Below are 18980 nucleotides of genomic sequence, written 5' to 3'. Positions count from 1 at the left end.
GTATCGCCCTCCAGGCTCCTCCCGCCAGTTCCTGGATCACTTTGCCACCTGGCTTCCTCACTTTCTATCCTGTGTCATCCCCACCCTCATCATGGGGACTTTAACATCCCCATCCATGATCCCCTCTCCCAATCTGCCTCTCATCTACTCTCTCTAACCTCCTCATTCAGCCTCTCACAGTTTACAAATTCTCCTACACATGAAGACGGGAATACTCTGGACCTTGTCTTCTCCCCTCTCTGCTCGCTGGATGACTTTACCAACTCCCCTCTCCCGCTCTTTGACCACAACCTTCTTTCCTTCTCTGTTAAGAATTGTCTCCTCACCCGGGACACCCCCACTTACCACACTTATAGGGATACACGTACCATTAATAACCAGCAGCTTATGGACAATCTCCACACATCTTTAGCCCCCATCTCCTCCTTCTCCTGTCCAGACTTAGCATTGTCACACTACAACAATACACTGAAGAGCGCCCTAGATGAAGCCGCATCTTCTACATGCAGAAAGACCCGACACAGACAACGGCAGCCCTGGCACACGATGCAAACACGTTGTCTTCAGCGTTGCTCAAGTGTGCTGAGCATCAGTGGAGAAAATCTCTTTTATCAGAGGACTTCATCCACTATAAATTCATGCTCAAAACCTATAACTCTGCCCTTCATCTGGCCAAACAATCCTACTTCACCACCCTCATCACTTCACTGTCCAACAATCCAAAACGACTTTTCGAAACCTTAAAGTCCCTCCTGAAACCTAAAGCACAGGCCCCCACCACCAACCTCAGCGGGGAGGATCTGGCCACTTATTTCCTAGAAAAAATCCACCACATCCATCAGGACATCTCAGCCCAATCTCCTCAGAGCCTGGATCCCCTTCCCTGCCGCTCTTCAAGCTCACTAGCCATCTTTGAGCCTGTCACAGAAAAAGAAGTTACCCAGCTCCTCGCTTCTTCTCGGCCTACAACCTGCAACAGTGACCCCATTCCTTGACATCTCCTGCAGTCCCTCTCACCGGTGGTCACCACTCACCTGACTAAAATATTTAACCTCTCTCTTTCTTCAGGTATCTTTCCCTCCTCATTTAAACATGCCATCATAACCCCTTTACTTAAAAAGCCATCCCTGGAGCAGAACTGCACTGCTAACTACAGACCAGTCTCTAATCTTCCTTTCATCTCTAAACTCCTGGAACGCCTGGTCCATTCCCGTCTAATCCGCTATCTCTCGGATAACTCTCTCCTCGACCCTCTACAATCTGGTTTCCGCTCTTTACACTCCACTGAAACTGCCCTCACTAAAGTCTCTAATGATCTACTAACAGCTAAATCCAATTGTCACTGCTCCCTGCTGATCTCCTGGATCTCTCTGCCACATTTGACACTGTGGATCACCAGCTCCTCCTCACTATGCTCCGCTCTATCGGGCTCAAGGACACCGTTCTCTCCTGGTTCTCCTCCTACCTCTCTGCATCTACTTCACTTATCTTTTGCTGGCTCCTCTTCCTCTCCTCATCCCCTTACTATCGGGGTCCCGCACGGCTCAGTCCTAGGCCCCCTCCTCTTCTCTCTATACACTGCCCCTATTGGACAAACAGTCAGCAGATTTGGGTTCCAGTATCATCTCTATGCCGACGACACCCAACTGTACACCTCTTCACCTGACATCACCCCTACCCTAATACAAAATACCAAGGATTGTCTGTCCGCTGTCTCTAACATCATGTCCTCCCTCTATGTGACACTGAATCTCTCCAAAACTGAACTTCTTGTGTTTCCCCCCTCTACTAACCTAACTCTACCTAACATCGAAATTACCTTGGAGGGTTCAACCATAACTCCCAGCAGCACGCTCGCTGCCTTGGGGTCATATTCGACACTAACCTTTCCTTTACTCCCTATATCCGATCACTCACTCGCTCTTGTCACCTGCATCTTAAAATCATCTCCAGAATCTGATCTTTTCTCACTTTTGAAGCTGCTAAAACTCTTACTGTCTCTTATTCACTCTCGTCTGGACTCCTGCAACTCTCTTCTGATCGGTCTCCCTCTTACCAAAATTTCTCCTCCTCTCCAATCCGTCCTGAATGCGGCAGCCAAGGTCGTATTTCTGTCCAGCCGCTTCACCGATGCCTCCACCTTGTGCCAGTCATTACACTGGTTACCCATCTGCTACAGGGTTCAATATAAACTCATTGCTCTCACCCACAAAGCTCTCCACAGTTCTGCACTGCCTTATATCTCCTCTCTCATCTCTGTCTATCGTCCTACACGTGCCCTCCGTTCCACAAACGACCTAAGACTAACATCCTCCATAATCCGAACCTCGCACCTCCGTCTCCAAGACTTCTCTCGTGCTGCGCCAGTTCTCTGGAATGCTCTACCCCAGGCGATCCGATTGATGCCTAGCCCCCACGTCTTCAAGCGCGCTTTAAAAACCCATCTCTTTAAACAGTCCTACCACCTCAACTACTCAGTAACCTAACCTTCCCCTGTTCCCTCCTTCTAAATATCATTCAGAATCTGCTCCCTACTGTTCATCTGTCTCCACACCCTCCATGCACACGATAACTGCACTCGGTAATTGATTATTGCACTTATACATACAGGCTGATGACCGGATCATACAGCTTTATATGATAATCCCGACTTATTATAATTGCCTGACCTGAAATAACAAGCACCTTTCACCTACTGTGTCCCCCCATTTCCTTGTAGACTGTAAGCAGCGAGCAGCCGGACCCTCGCTCCTGATGTAACTGTTTAAAATGTCTTACCTTGCATTAAATTTATTGTCTGTACATATCCCCACTTAATTGTAAAGCACTGCTTAATATGTTGGCGCTATAGAAATAAAAATTATTATTATTATTATTGTGTATGGGCCCTGGACTGTGTATGTAAGAAAGAGAAAAAGCGTTAGCTCACCCATGTGGAAGTCTGAAGCTCGAAACCAGCAGTGCAACAGGATCAGAGACAAAAAAGGAGGTTGTTCCAGCTTCAGGATCGTCATAAAACCTTATAACTTTATTAGATAGATATAAAATTATGTGGCATTTTGTCACAATCCAGCAGGGAGATATTAACGTAGCAAACACGTTTCAGTCTGTGCGTCTTTAATCATTGCAATGGACTGTGTATGGACCAAGGACTCTGTGTGGACAATGGACTGAGAGTGTGTCGTGGACTGTGAGTGTGTCGTGGACTGTGAGTGTGTCGTGGACTGAGAGTGTGTCGTGGACTGTGAGTGTGTCGTGGACTGTGAGTGTGTCATGGACTGAGAGTGTGTCGTGGACTGAGAGTGTGTCGTGGACTGAGAGTGTGTCGTGGACTGTGAGTGTGTCGTGGACTGTGAGTGTGTCGTGGACTGTGAGTGTGTCGTGGACTGTGAGTGTGTCGTGGACTATGAGTGTGTCGTGGACTGTGAGTGTGTCATGGACTTTGAGTGGACCGTGGACTGTGAGTGTGTCGTGGACTGTGAGTGTGTCGTGGACTGTGAGTGTGTCATGGACTTTGAGTGGACCGTGGACTGTGTGTGGACTGTGTGTGGACCGTGGACTGTGTGTGTGTGTCATGGACTGTGTGTTGGCCATGGACTGCTTATAGGCCATGTACTGTGTATATACCATATACTGTGTATGGGCCCTGTACTGTGTATAGACCAAGTACTGTGTATGGACCATGGACTGTGTATTGACCATGTACAGTGGCTTGCGAAAGTATTCACCCCCTTGGCTTTTTACCTATTTTGTTACATAACAACCTGTGTGTAAATATTTCTTTCATCCAATTTGTGTGATGCATCAGCTCTAAATAGTCTAAGTTGGTTAAGTAAAGTGAGAAAAATATAGGCTTAAATTAAATTTATTGTATCAAATAACTAAAAATTGCCATGTGCATATGTATTCACTCCTTTTGCTATAAAGCTCCTGCAAATTTCAAGTGCAAGCAATTCCCTTCATAAATCCCATGTTTAGTGACAGGACGTCCACCTGTGTGCAGTCTAATGTCACATGTCTGTCAGTATATACACTTTACCATTACTGAAAGGCCACAGCGGCTGCAGCACCATTAACAAGAGGCACCACTAACCAAACACCAAGGAGATCTCCAAACAACACCTTAACAAGAGGCACCACTAACCAAACAACAGCATAAAGACGAAGGAGATCTCCAAACACCACTATGAAGACCAAGGAGATCTCCAAACAACACCATTAACAAGAGGCACCACTAACCAAACAACAGCATAAAGACCAAAGAGATCTTCAAACAACACCATGAAGACCAAGGAGATCTCTAAACAACACCTTAACAAGAGGCACCACTAATCAAACAACACCATGAAGACCAATGATATTTCCAAACAAGTGAGGGGCACAGTTGTTGAGAAGTACAAGTCAGCGTTGGGTTACAAAAATATCCTAATTTCTGATGATCCCCCGGACACCATCAAATCCATATTCATCAAAAGGAAAGAACATGGTACCACAACAAACTTGCCACGAGAAGGCACCCACCAAAACTCTCAGCCCGGGCAAGAAGAGCATTAATCAGAGAGGCTACACAGAGACCAAAGGTAACTCTGAAGGAGATGCAGAGTTCACAAGCAAAGACTGGAGTATCTGTCCATACGACCACAGTAAGCCGTACACTCCACAGAGGTGGCCTGTATGGAAGAGTGAGCAGAAAAAAACTGTTACTTACACACAAAAATTATAAGGCCCATTTTGAATTTGCCAAAAGACACGTGGGAGACTCCTCAAATGTATGGAGGAAGGTGCTGTGGTCAGATGAGACCAAGAATGAACTTTTCACCAAGGTAAATGCTATGTCTGGCGTCAAACCAACACAGCTCATCACTCCAGGAACACCATCCCCGCATAGAAACGTGGTGGCAGCATCATGTTATGGGGATATTTTTCAGCAGCAGGGACAGGGAAAATGGTCCAAGTCGAGGGGAAGATGGATGGTGCGAAATACAGGGATTTTCTGGAGCAAAACCTATTTCAGTCTGTAAGTGATTTGAGACTGGGAAGGAGGTAGGTTCAACTTCCAACAAGACAATGCAGACTGCTAAAGCAACACTCGAGTGGTTTAAGGGGAAACGTGTAAATGTTCTGTAATGGCCGAGTCACAGCCAGGACCTTAATCCAATGGAGAATCTGTGGTCAGACATGAAGATTATTGTTCACCAGAGGAAACAAGGAAACATCTGACCAGAAGTAGCTGGAGCAGTTTTGCCTTGAGGAATGGGCAAAAATCCTAGTGGCCAGATGTGGAAAGCTCATAGAGACTTATCTAAAGTGACGTGCAGTTATAATTGCCACAAAAGGAGGCTCTACAAAGTACTGACTTTATTTGTTGTTTGCTTCACAATAAAAAGAAAACTACATGTTCACAGTTGTCGGCATGTTCCTTACATGAACTGATGCAAACCCTCAAAAAACAGAGAAATTCCAGGTTGTGAGGCAGCAAAATATGAAAAGTCCCAAGGAGGGTAGGGTGCGTTGGGGGTTTAATACTTTTGCAAGCCACTGTACTGTGTATTATTTCTTCCTTGGTCACTGTCTGGGATATGGCCTCCGGTGTGACCTTGTCCTTCTTCTTTCTGACACAGGGTGGAGATCTGAAGGCAGTTATGAAGAAATCTGAAATAATTATCTGCAGCGTTGGACTCTGGGTATAGAAGTGAGCATCTCCACACTGAGACGAGTTCACATGATGCAGACACCAGGGACACATGTAAAAAATGCCGTCTGTTCTGTCCCAGAAAGTTTTCTTTTTTAAACATACATTTTATTGAAATTTTCTTTACATAAATGAAAAATTCCAACACCAAAACATTCAAAGTTTACGAAGCCTCCGACCATCATCTCCTGGGCCAGGAAATAAGAAAATGTGCCATTTCTATATAGTATCATACAGTCATCTGTAATGGCGATGTGTCCTGGTAATCCCATAGAATCCTACAATGTTCTCGTTGGAGGGGATCTTCAGGGTCCTCGTGTCCAACCCCCGGCTCAATGCAGGAGTCACTAAACCATCCCAGACAGATATCTGTCCAGCCTCTGAAGACGTCCATTGAAGGGGAACTCACCACCTCTCGTGGCCGCCTGTTCCACTCATTGATCTCCTCACTGTCATAGTGTCTTCTAATATCTAATCTGTGTGTCCTCCCTTTCAGTTTCATCCCATTGCTTCTAGTCTTTCCTTGTGCAAATGAGAATAAAACTGATCCCTCTACAATGTGACAGCCCTTCAGAAATTTTTAGACAGCTATTAAGTCTCCTCTCAGTCTTCTTTTTTGCAAGCTAAACATTCCCAGATCCTTTAACCGTTCCTTGTAGGGTATAGTTTGCAGTCCGCTCATCATCCTGGTTCCTCTTCTCTGAACTTGCTCCAGTTTGTCAATGTGTTTTTTAAGATGTGCCCAAAACTGTACACAGTATCCAGATGAGGTCTGACCAAAGAGGAGTAAAGACCGATAATGACTTCACGTGATCCAGACTCTATGCTTCTCCTAATACCCCCCAGAACTGGACACAGTATCCAGATGAGGTCTGACCAAGGAGGAGTAGAGGAGGATAATGACTTCACGTGATCTAGACTCTATGCTTCTCCTAATACCCCCCAGAACTGGACACAGTATCCAGATGAGGTCTGACCAAGGAGGAGTAGAGGAGGATAATTACTTCACGTGATCTAGACTCTATGCTTCTCCTAATACCTCCCAGAACTGGACACAGTATCCAGATGAGGTCTGACCAAGGAGGAGTAGAGGGGGATAATTACTTCACGTGATCTAGACTCTATGCTTCTCCTAATACCTCCCAGAACTGGACACAGTATCCAGATGAGGTCTGACCAAGGAGGAGTAGAGGGGATAATTACTTCACGTGATCTAGACTCTATGCTTCTCCTAATACCCCCCAGAACTGGACACAGTATCCAGATGAGGTCTGACCAAGGAGGAGTAGAGGGGATAATTACTTCACGTGATCTAGACTCTATGCTTCTCCTAATACCTCCCAGAACTGGACACAGTATCCAGATGAGGTCTGACCAAGGAGGAGTAGAGGGGGATAATTACTTCACGTGATCTAGACTCTGTGCTTCTCCTAATACCTCCCAGAACTGGACATAGTATCCAGATGAGGTCTGACCAAGGAGGAGTAGAGGGGGGTAATTACTTCACGTGATCTAGACTCTATGCTTCTCCTAATACCTCCCAGTACTGGACGCAGTATCCAGATGAGGTCTGACCAAAGAGGAGTAAAGTGCGATAATGACTTCACGTGATCCAGACTCTATGCTTCTCCTAATACCCCCCAGAACTGGACACAGTATCCAGATGAGGTCTGACCAAGGAGGAGTAGAGGGGATAATTACTTCACGTGATCTAGACTCTATGCTTCTCCTAATACCTCCCAGAACTGGACACAGTATCCAGATGAGGTCTGACCAAGGAGGAGTAGAGGGGATAATGACTTCACGTGATCTAGACTCTGTGCTTCTCCTAATACCTCCCAGAACTGGACACAGTATCCAGATGAGGTCTGACCAAGGAGGAGTAGAGGGGGGTAATTACTTCACGTGATCTAGACTCTATGCTTCTCCTAATACCTCCCAGAACTGGACACAGTATCCAGATGAGGTCTGACCAAGGAGGAGTAGAGGGGATAATGACTTCACGTGATCTAGACTCTATGCTTCTCCTAATACCTCCCAGAACTGGACACAGTACCCAGATGAGGTCTGACCAAGGAGGAGTAGAGGGAGATAATTACTTCACGTGATCTAGACTCTATGCTTCAGTTACTACATCCCAGAACTGGACACAGTATCCAGATGAGGTCTGACCAAGGAGGAGTAAAGTCCGATAATGACTTCACGTGATCTAGACTCTATGCTTCTGTTAATACCTCCCAGAACTGGACACAGTATCCAGATGAGGTCTGACCAAGGAGGAGTAGAGGGGGATAATGACTTCACGTGATCTAGACTCTATGCTTCTCCTAATACCTCCCAGAACTGGACACAGTATCCAGATGAGGTCTGACCAAGGAGGAGTAGAGGGGATAATTACTTCACGTGATCTAGACTCTATGCTTCTCCTAATACCTCCCAGAACTGGACACAGTATCCAGAGGAGGTCTGACCAAGGAGGAGTAGAGGGGATAATTACTTCACATGATCTAGACTCTATGCTTCTCCTAATACCTCCCAGAACTGGACACAGTATCCAGATGAGGTCTGACCAAGGAGGAGTAGAGGGGGGTAATTACTTCACGTGATCTAGACTCTATGCTTCTGTTAATACATCCCAGAACTGGACGCAGTATCCAGATGAGGTCTGACCAAGGAGGAGTAGAGGGGATAATTACTTCACGTGATCCAGACTCTATGCTTCTCCTAATACATCCCAGAACTGGACACAGTATCCAGATGAGGTCTGACCAAGGAGGAGTAGAGGGGGGTAATTACTTCACGTGATCTAGACTCTATGCTTCTGTTAATACATCCCAGAATTGTATTTGCCTTTTTTGCTGCTGCATCACACTGTTGACTCCTGTGCAGTCTGTGATCTATTAGTATAAATAAGTCTTTTTCACACGTGCTGTTGCTTAGTTCTATTCCTCCTATGATCTTGTGTCCTGTGAATCCAGTGATTCCCCGTCTTGTATATAACATGTCCTGTGTATCTCCTGATCCCATGTCCTGTGAATCCTATGACCTTGTGTCCTGTGTATCTCATGATCCCGTGTCATGTTAATCCCATGATCCTGTGTCCTGTTAATCCCATGATCCCGTGTATCCCATGTTCAGTATATCTTCTCATCCTGTGTATGCCATGATCCTGTGTCCTGTGAATCCCATGACCCTGTGTATCTCATAATGCCGTGTCTTGTGAATCTCATGTCCTGTGAATCCCATGATCCCATGTCCTGTGTATCTCCTGATCCGGTGTCCTATAAATCTCATGATCCCCTGTCCTGTGAATCCCATGTCCGGTGTATCTCCTGATTATGTGTCCTATAAATCTCATGATACTATGTCTTGTGAATCCCATGATTGTGTCTGGACATCCTAAGCACATGGAAAAGTGTGGATTATTAGAAACTAGGGACCAAATCCCAGACAGTCCAAGTGCCTGTGTGCCATGTTTGTCAGCACAGTTTCCCACTTTCCATGCTGAGACAATTAACCCTTTGTTTCTTCCAGTCTTGCAGGAGATATAGACATCCGTGTCGTGGAGCTGCTGACCCACCTCAGTGACGGGCAGGGATCAAATACAGATAAGGCCACAAGGAACAACCCCGGAGATAAGGGGACGCTGGGGCCAGTGGTCCGGACTTCTCGGCCGGTAGGCGTCCTCTATTCTCTGTCCTAGATCTTAGACTCAGAGTCCTGGATTTCTTCGTGTGCTCACGAGGTCAGAGTCCTGGATTTCTTCGTGTGCTCCCAAGGTCAAAGTCCCGGATTTCTTCGTGTGCTCACAAGGTCAGAGTCCTGGATTTCTTCGTGTGCTCCCGAGGTCAAAGTCCCGGATTTCTTCGTGTGCTCACGAGGTCATAGTCCCGGATTTCTTCATGTGCTCCCGAGATCTCCGCCCTGGAGCTGTGATTATAGGGCTTGGAGTGACAAGCTCCACTTTGTGACACCATTCCATCTCTGAGACGTGGTATCCTGCGCTCCTGCTCCGTCAGGGGGAGAGGACCGTGAAATACCAAGAGGAGACGTGAGGACCGGTCACTGTTCACCTACTGAAGCATGAGGCCATAGGACTGAGAGGCAGCGTGCTGATTGGCCGCCTCCTACAAGAATAAATGGCGGCCAGTCATAGCTGCCACTGATCAGTAAGCCATCAATGAGCCGTTCCAATGGCGGCTTCCACATCTGTCGCGTTTTTTCTCTGTTGGGTCCTGCAGCCTTAACATCTCGCTTTGGTTTTGTCACACACTTCATCTATAATTTATTGCGCTTCATTCTCATGGTTTTTTGTGATTGGTTTCGCACATTGGGAATCTCTAGAAGCAATAGAGAGCAGTCAAAGAGCACAAGATGGCGGGAGCGCGTCCTCCTGTCTCTCTCTTCTAAAGACAAATAAACTGTGCACTTCAAGTCCTAAGCCATCTCCAGCGGGCATGCTCAGAGACGGTCTGTCCAGCCGCATGCGCCATCCCCACCCGACCCGCTCCAGTATTGTACCGTAGCTCCCATGTCTGCGTGCTGTGAAGCGCTCCCTGTCCTGTTGAGCATGCTCAGAGCTGACGCTGGTCTGTCCATTCGCGCTTCCATTCATCCTATGATCAAGTCTAATTGTCTATGCAACAGGTCTGGGGGGAGGGTGGTCGGTGGTCTCCATAGTTATCAGCAGTTAATGTTATGCTGTAGGTGGGTTTCTCTGTGACCCCGCATTGCTCTGTTTATAGCCCTGTGTGTATGATGTTAGTGGCATGTTTGACTCCAATAAGGATTTTGCCAAAGGCTAGTAGCCATATAGCCTGTGCGACTTGTGTCTTGTCCCAATGCATGGCTCGCGGCTCTGTACTGTGCACGCTTTCATCTCATCTTAGTGATTGCCCCCATATCTCCCCATGTGTCCGTAGTCCAGAATTACCCCCATATGCCAATGTGTGCACTTGTGATTGACGGTGGTCCGAGAACAAAGACTAATGGGTCAAAGGTCTAAAGTGCGCAACAGCCGCTGACAGGACAAGTGCTGGCGTGACAGCCGCCAACAGCACGAGCACTGACAGCATGAGTGGTCCCAGGATGGCCAACGACAGCACGAGCGATGCCAGAATGGCCACCAATAGAATGAGCACTAACAGCTCCAACAAGGGTCCATTGGTTGAGGATCGGACATGTCTGGAGACCACGTAACAATTGAATCATTGCATTCACCTTGGAAGATACTAGAAAGTTCTTGAAATATAGCTATGAGCGGCAGAATGGCAGTGTAGAAAGGAATCATCACCATGAAGAATACAGAACACTGTATGCTGGGAGGAGTAGTCCTCACATCCTGCAGACAGGTCTCCAGGGAAGAGTTCATCCCACCAGTCACATGACAGATGGACGCCGGCGTCGCTGCTCCTACCTTGAATGTAGAATATGATGGGGCATTAGTGAGAGCCACCCATGGAGCTCTGTTGGCTCCATCCACCTCAGACTTTGCCGCGGCCTCCAGGGTTTGCCCTTGGCAGGAGGATATTGGGGTGGGTCTAATGTGTGGGGTGCACGCAGGAGCTCTTGTCATGATCGGCTTAGTTGTGGGAGCAGTTGTCGGTGATGTTGTCGCTGCTCTTCCTCGGGGTGCACTGTATATATGTATTTCAGTACCGCATGTAAATGGCCCCATATTAGAAAGTGATGAAAAAATGACAGAAAAAAGCGAAGGAATTATAAGGTTATGAGCAGCTGTCGTGAGGATGCCTGCAGTCCATCCACATTGGTGAGGTAGCACCTACCAGTCAGTAAGCTCATACCCCTCCCCCCCCCCAAAACCATCTGACAAGGTGAGGTCGTACTCCGGAGTCCAAGCACTGAGGTGTGCTCATGTCCTCCATGAAGGAGCTATGTCCTCTATTCCATTCACCCCATTACGGCCGTATCCTCCAGTCCACCTGCCATGGTGATGCCATTCCCACCATTACATTCACCCTGGTGAGGTCACTCTCTCCAGTCCACTCACCATAGTAAGGCCACATCCTCCAATCTGTTCTCCGAGGTGAAGCCACATCCTCCAATCTGTTCTCCGAGGTGAAGCCACATCCTCCAATCTATTCTCCGAAGTGAAGCCACATCCTCCAGTCTATTCTCCAAAGTGAAGCCACATCCTTCAGTCTATTCTCCGAGGTGAAGCCACCTCCTCAAGTATATTCTCCAATGTGAAGCCACATCCTCCAGTCTATTCTCCAAAGTGAAGCCACATCCTCCAGTCTATTCTCCCAAGTGAAGCCACATCCTCCAGTCTATTCTCCAAAGTGAAGCCACATCCTCCAGTCTATTCTCCAAGGTGAAGCCACATCCTCCAGTCTAATCTCCATTGTGAAGCCACATCCTCCAGTCTATTCTCCGAGATGAAACCACATACTCCAGTCTATTCTCCGAAGTGAAGCCACATCCTACAGTCTATTCTCCGAAGTGAAGCCACATCCTACAGTCTATTCTCCGAAGTGAAGCCACATCCTCCAGTCTATTCTCCAATGTGAAGCCACATCCTCCAGTCTATTCTCCGAAGTGAAGCCACATCCTCCAGTCTATTCTCCGAGATGAAACCACATACTCCAGTCTATTCTCCGAAGTGAAGCCACATCCTCCAGTCTATTCTCCGAAGAGAAGCCACATCCTCCAGTCTATTCTCCAATGTGAAGCCACATCCTCCAGTCTATTCTCCGAAGTGAAGCCACATCCTCCTGTCTATTCTCTGAAGTGAAGCCACATCCTCCAGTCTATTCTCCGAAGTGAAGCCACATCCTCCTGTCTATTCTCTGAAGTGAAGCCACATCCTCCAGTCTATTCTCCAATGTGAGGCCACATCCTCCAGTCTATTCTCCAAAGTGAAGCCACATCCTCCAGTCTATTCTGCGAAGTGAAGCCACATCCTCCAGTCTATTCTCCATTGTGAAGCCACATCCTCCAGTCTATTCTCCGAGATGAAACCACATACTCCAGTCTATTCTCCGAGGTGAAGCCACATCCTCCAGTCTATTCTCCGAAGTGAAGCCACATCCTCCAGTCAATTCTCCAATGTGAAGCCACATCCTCCAGTCTATTCTCCGAAGTGAAGCCACATCCTCCAGTCTATTCTCCGAAGTGAAGCCACATCCTCCAGTCTATTCTCCAATGTGAAGCCACATCCTCCAGTCTATTCTCCGAGATGAAACCACATACTCCAGTCTATTCTCTGAGGTGAAGCCACCTCCTCAAGTCTATTCTCCAAGTTGAAGCCACACCCTCCAGTCTGTTCTCCGAGGGGAAGCCACATCTTCCAGTCTATTCACCTTGGGAGGCCACATCCATCATACGATCCACCCCGAGAGGCCACATCCACCATACGAACCACCCCGAGAGGCCACATCCACCATACTATCCACCCTGGGAGGCCACATCCTCCCATCTATTCTCCAAGGTAAAGCCACATCCTCCAGTCCATTCACCCCGGGGGGCCACATACACCATACGATCCACCCTGGGAGGCCACATCCTCCAGTCCAGTCACCTTAGAAAGCCACATCCACCATACTGTCCAACCCGAGAGGCCACATTCTCCAGTCTGTTCTCCAAGGTGAGGCCACACTCTCCAGTGCATTCACCCTGGGAGGCCACACTCGTCACGCTCGTGCTTTCATTTGTATATAAAGAGATTGTAATCCTGTAGACAGAGAGGGCGTGACATCATGGCCGACAGCGGCTCTGAGCGATAACCAGAACTCAGTTTCTGGGTCGTACCCATCCTCTGTTGTGACTCTCACTTTTGCTTTGTTTGGGGGTTGTCTTGTTGGGGGGAGGGGTAAGAGGAAGATGATGGTAAAGTTCTATATATAAAATATGAAATTCTATTTAAAGTATAAAATGATAAAGTTTACAGTGGTGCAAAGTGCAATGACCTGACCCTGTATATGAATGATGTGTCCCCCTGTCCAGCTGTGCCCCTAGTATCGCTGTGTCACATCCTTGTCGTTATCAGTAATCGGTTGACCCCTTACAAGGTATTTCTGTGACCGCAGAATAAAATGAACTTGATATGAGCGTCTCGTCTCCAGGTCTCGTCATTGTGGTCGGGGGATTCGCAGTAATCTCTATGGAGAGAGTCTACAACAAGCCGTCACTGAGTTGTCACGATGCCATCCAACAAAGTGGGGTTCACTCCATCATGGAAAACTCATGCAGCATTCATCACTCACTGTGCAGAGATCACAGATCATATAGATCACACAGATTACAGAGATCATAGATTATATAGATCACACAGATTACAGAGATCACAGATCATATAGATCACAGATTACAGAGATCATATAGATCACACAGATTACAGAGATCACAGATCATATAGATCACACAGATTACAGAGATCACAGATCATATAGATCACACAGATTACAGAGATCATAGATTATATAGATCACACAGATTACAGAGATAACAGATCATATAGATCACAGATTACAGAGATCATATAGATCACACAGATTACAGAGATCACAGATCATATAGATCACACAGATTACAGAGATCACAGATCATATAGATCACACAGATTACAGAGATCACAGATCATATAGATCACAGATTGCAGAGATCATAGGTGTTACGCTCGCGCCCGGACTGACTGGCATGAGCGTGATTAGTGATTCCACTGTACCATGAACCAGGGAGTGCCTGGAGGGGCGTAACTAAGTATCAACCCGATCCGACCAAGGTCGCACGGCGGCTTAGTCGACTCCGTGGACCAAGGAGGAACCGAGCAGAGGGACCAGGTGCGACTCCAAGTCAGACCCCAGTCACAGTTGTTGACCCACACCAGGGAATGCAGGAACAGGCAGGTTAGACTGGCATACAGACAGGTGGGTATTGGCAAGTACAGCTGGTATGCAGACAGGTGGGTACTGGCAAGTACGGCTGGTATGCAGACAGGTGGGCACTGGCAAGCACGGCTGGTATGCAGACAGGTGGGCACTGGCAAGCACGGCTGGTATGCAGACAGGTGGGCACTGGCAAGCAGGGCTGGTATGCAGACAGGGAGATACTGGCAAGCACGGCTGGAGTGCGGACAGGGAGGTACTAGCAGGTTGGAGCGCAGGCTGGATAGGGTCCAGTACAGACTGGGAGACCGGTACAGAGCCGCAGATGCGGTAGACAAGCAGAGTAAAGCGAAACCGCAGGTGCGGTGGACAAGGCACAGCAGAGCGGAACCGCTGGTGCGGTGAGCAAGGCAGAGCAGAGAGAAGCCGCCGGAGCAGTGGGCAAGTCAGAGCAAAGAGAAACCGCCAGAGCGGTGGGTAAGGCAGAGCAGAGGGAAGCCGCCGGAGCGGTGGGCAAGTCAGAGCAGAGAGAAACCGCCGGAGCGGTGGGCAAGCAGAGCCGAACAGGGCTGAAGGGCAGGCAGAGAGGACAGGGCTCTGTTCACATGAAACAGACTGGAAAATACAGGAGGATGGCTAGAACACAGGAGGAAGGGAAAAGGGACAAGCAGAACCAGATACACACACCGTACTTCCTATCAAGTAGCGAGTGGACACAAAACTCACAAACAGAAGTACAGAGACGAGTTGGAGTTAGGTGCAGGTTCAGATACTGCAGGAAAAGGGAAGGTACGGACATAGAGACAAACAGGTAACAGGCTAGGATACAGTTCAGACAGGAACTGCTACTGCAATGAGATACAAGAACGAGCCTGGGTATACAGCCCCCAGAGTGGCGGAAACAGACTAGAAGTCACAGGTAACAGGCCTGGGTATACAGCCCCCAGAGTGGTGGAAACAGACTAGAAGTCACAGGTAGCAGGCCTGGGTATACAGCCCCCAGAGTGGCGGAAACAGACTAGACGTCACAGGTAACAGGTCTGGGTATGCAGCCCCCAGAGTGGTGGAAACAGACTAGAAACAGGACAGGACCTGGCAATTCAGCAGCAAAGACTAACTGAGTGAAGGTGTTGCTCAGGCACCTCCTTCTGGGTGGAGGGGGTTTAAATATCCAGTGACTCACAGCAATAGGCTGGAGACACATTAGGGGTGCGCCCACAGCAGCTATAAGAATCAGGAAGTAACCGGGCCGCCGCCCTAAGCAGTCAGTCAAGAGACATGCACACAGCATGAACTGGAGCAAGGTTTGTAGGCTGGACTGACAGGTAAGATTGCGGTCTTGCATAGTGGGAGGTGGTGCACTATGCAAGCACGCCGCCAGGGATGTTACAATATGCTTCGGATCTGCGCTCACTGTAACAAACTGAAAGAGAAACTCCCATAGAAAAAAACAATCAAACAATCAAATAAAAAAATATATAAATTTTATTAGACAAATATTTGATGACATACAAATAAAAAACACAATAAAAAAGGAAAAACCTTCTGCAAGTGAACAAGTTACGGGAAAAGAATGTGTCTGCAAAAATCCACATGGAGAAATACAACAGCACACATAGAATAAATAATAAGCCGGATATAGGCACATAGGTCACATAACTTCATGGATTCAGGGTGCAAGAACATTCCCATAGTAGGAATCTAATAGATGCCAACCATGATGTCATTAAGTTCACCTGTATCCTCAATAAAGTGCCTAGTGCATGTATATAAGCATACATACAGATATCTGTATCTGGTATGTAACCCCTTCTTATGTACAGTGCCATGGAATCAATGGCGCTGTATAAATTATTAATAATAATAATAATAATAATACAGAAAGGTGCCATTAACAATTCATGTGGTTATGTCTCCCTCTTGTGGAGTCAAGTGGATAAACCACTAAAATAGCAGGATGCAAAGAAAACATGCATAAATATCCTCTTTGCACTCCGAGGCTAACCTAAACTAGTAGTTAGATGGAGTCATGTAGAGAGTAGAGGGTGCATAATCAAAAAATAATAAATCATGGGCAGAAATTATTGATGCACACAAATAGTTAGCCAGCATGCATAGCAATATCAAAACACATCAGAACATGACGGTAGTATAATTACCAGTGCTTGTATTCCCCCTAACGCGCGTTTCGTGTTATCGCTTCATCAGAGAGAGTGCAGAGTAGAAAGGAGTGCGGCCTGTTATATGACTACACAGCCAATCAGCTGTGTGCAAAATCAGGGAGGACAGCTGTGTATGGCGCTTGCCCTCTGCACCCGCGTCATCGGTCCCGAATGCAGCGCTGGTCTGCCCCACCGCAATAGAAAGTTGTCACAGGGGGGCGCAGTCAGTGCGCCACTGGGAGAGCTCGGGCAACCATGACGCCGAAGACAGGGAGGAAACGCGCAGCTGTCAGCCAAAGAGCGTCATCAACAGTCCGTCGCTAGAGAAAGGGGGAAGCATTACCCAGACAACCATGAAGCCAGAGGCAGGACAGAGAGCGTGGCCATCAGCCTGCATGGATCCTGTGGCTTGTACAAGTAATGTGCCATAAAAGCAGGAGAAAAGTGTCAATCATCAATACCGAAAAATGGAGGAGAGCAACCATCCACGGGGGTAAAACACCTGGCATAAGATTAATGAGAACAATGGGCGAAGTACATGACAAGCGTAAGTGAAAAATAAGAGCGATATAGTAACGAGTATAAGTAAAGTGTAAAGAACAATAATCAACCACACATCACAGAATGACCACAGCCATCGTGCATACACCATCCCTTCACATCTCACAGAAAGAGAATAATAAAAGAAATAGAAGAATCAAAAAAAAGTTAAATGAAGGACTGAATTGCTGAATAAATAATGTAGTGAATCAATAAAAGGAAAGTGTAAAAAAACAATAATAATATCCCACCGCGGAGGCAACAAAGTGCCAGTGAAAAGACAAACGTGACCCGGGTTACAAGACAAATTCAAGAAAATAAAGGTTAAAATAATGTTTTTAAATCTGATACAATCCTATAGTAATGACGGGAGAAGATACATGAACCTGATGAATAAAACAGAGAAGGGGAGAAAAAGGAGAGTGTGGAAACAAAAGAAGAGAAGAAAGGTGCAGAAACAGAGGGGGAATATGTCCGCCCATATGTATGCAACAAAGACTTTCCAATAAATACACAGAGAAGATATAGAAAAAACTATTTCAGCATAGATATATAATCAGATTTCTCCACGTGGATTAAAAAAATTGCCTTAAGGTAAAATTACATTGTGCCGCAATCCCCATCACAAATAAATGTCACGCTGTACGGGGACACAAGCTGTACGCAGATGGCGCGTGCATGCCAGCCATTCTCCACACTTATATACGATGTACAGTACAGACCAAAAGTTTGGACACACCTTCTCATTTAAAGATTTTTCTGTATTTTCATGACTATGAAAATTGTCCATTCACACTGAAGACATCAAAACTATGAATTAACACATGTGGAATTATATACTTAACAACAAAGTGTGAAACAACTGAAAATATGTCTTATATTCTAGGGTCTTCACAGTAGCCACCTTTTGCTTTGATGACTGCTTTGCACACTCTTGGCATTCTCTTGATGAGCTTCAAGAGGTAGTCACCGGAAATGGTCTTCCAACAATCTTGAAGGAGTTCCCAGAGATGCTTAGCACTTGTTGGCCTTTTGCCTTCACTCTGCGGTCCAGCTCACCCCAAACCATCTCGATTGGGTTCAGGTCTGGTGACTGTGGAGGCCAGGTCATCTGGTGTAGCACCCCAACACTCTCCTTCTTGGTCAAATAGCCCTTGCACAGCCTGGAGGTGTGTTTGGGGTCATTGTCCTGTTGAAAAATAAATGATGGTCCAACTAAACGCAAACCGGATGGAATAGCAAGCCGCTGCAAGATGCTGTGGTAGCCATGCTGGTTCAGTATGCCTTCAATTTTGAATAAATCCCCAACAGTGTCACCAGCAAAGCCCCCCCACACCATCACACCTCCTCCTCCATGCTTCACGGTGGGAACCAGGCATGTAGAGTCCATCCGTTCACCTTTTCTGCGTCGCACAAAGACACGGTGGTTGGAACCAAAGATCTCAAATTTGGACTCATCAGACCAAAGCACAGATTTCCACTGGTCTAATGTCCATTCCTTGTGTTCTTTAGCCCAAACAAGTCTCTTCTGCTTGTTGCCTGTCCTTAGCAGTGGTTTCCTAGCAGCTATTTTACCATGAAGGCCGGCTGCACAAAGTCTCCTCTTAACAGTTGTTGTAGAGATGTGTCTGCTGCTAGAACTCTGTGTGGCATTGACCTGGTCTCTAATCTGAGCTGCTGTTAACCTGCGATTTCTGAGGCTGGTGACTCAGATAAACTTATCCTCAGAAGCAGAGGTGA

At 47.0% G+C, this 18980-nt stretch overlaps 1 protein-coding gene across 2 annotated transcripts in view; it reads left to right on the top strand.

The window, feature by feature from the left end:
* The window catches only part of BSN (bassoon presynaptic cytomatrix protein), a 518262-nt gene extending 504500 nt beyond the window's left edge, over positions 1-13762 (top strand). The window contains exons 11-12 of one of the 2 annotated variants that reach the window (XR_012247824.1): positions 5622-5692; positions 9227-13762. The gene's annotated coding sequence lies outside the window, so the exon portion shown is untranslated. The remainder of the gene's footprint in view (positions 1-5621; positions 5693-9226) is intronic. The other variant, XM_073645231.1, reaches the window with a different exon arrangement.
* The last annotated feature ends 5218 nt before the right edge of the window (positions 13763-18980 follow it).

This window comes from Phyllobates terribilis, unplaced genomic scaffold (genome assembly GCF_046119375.1).
Source record: "Phyllobates terribilis strain yellow unplaced genomic scaffold, ASM4611937v1 Scaffold_8__6_contigs__length_399053987, whole genome shotgun sequence".
Taxonomy (NCBI): Eukaryota; Metazoa; Chordata; class Amphibia; order Anura; family Dendrobatidae; genus Phyllobates; species Phyllobates terribilis.
The sequence above is the reverse complement of the archived record's forward strand: the minus strand, read 5'-3'. Positions and strand labels throughout refer to the sequence as shown.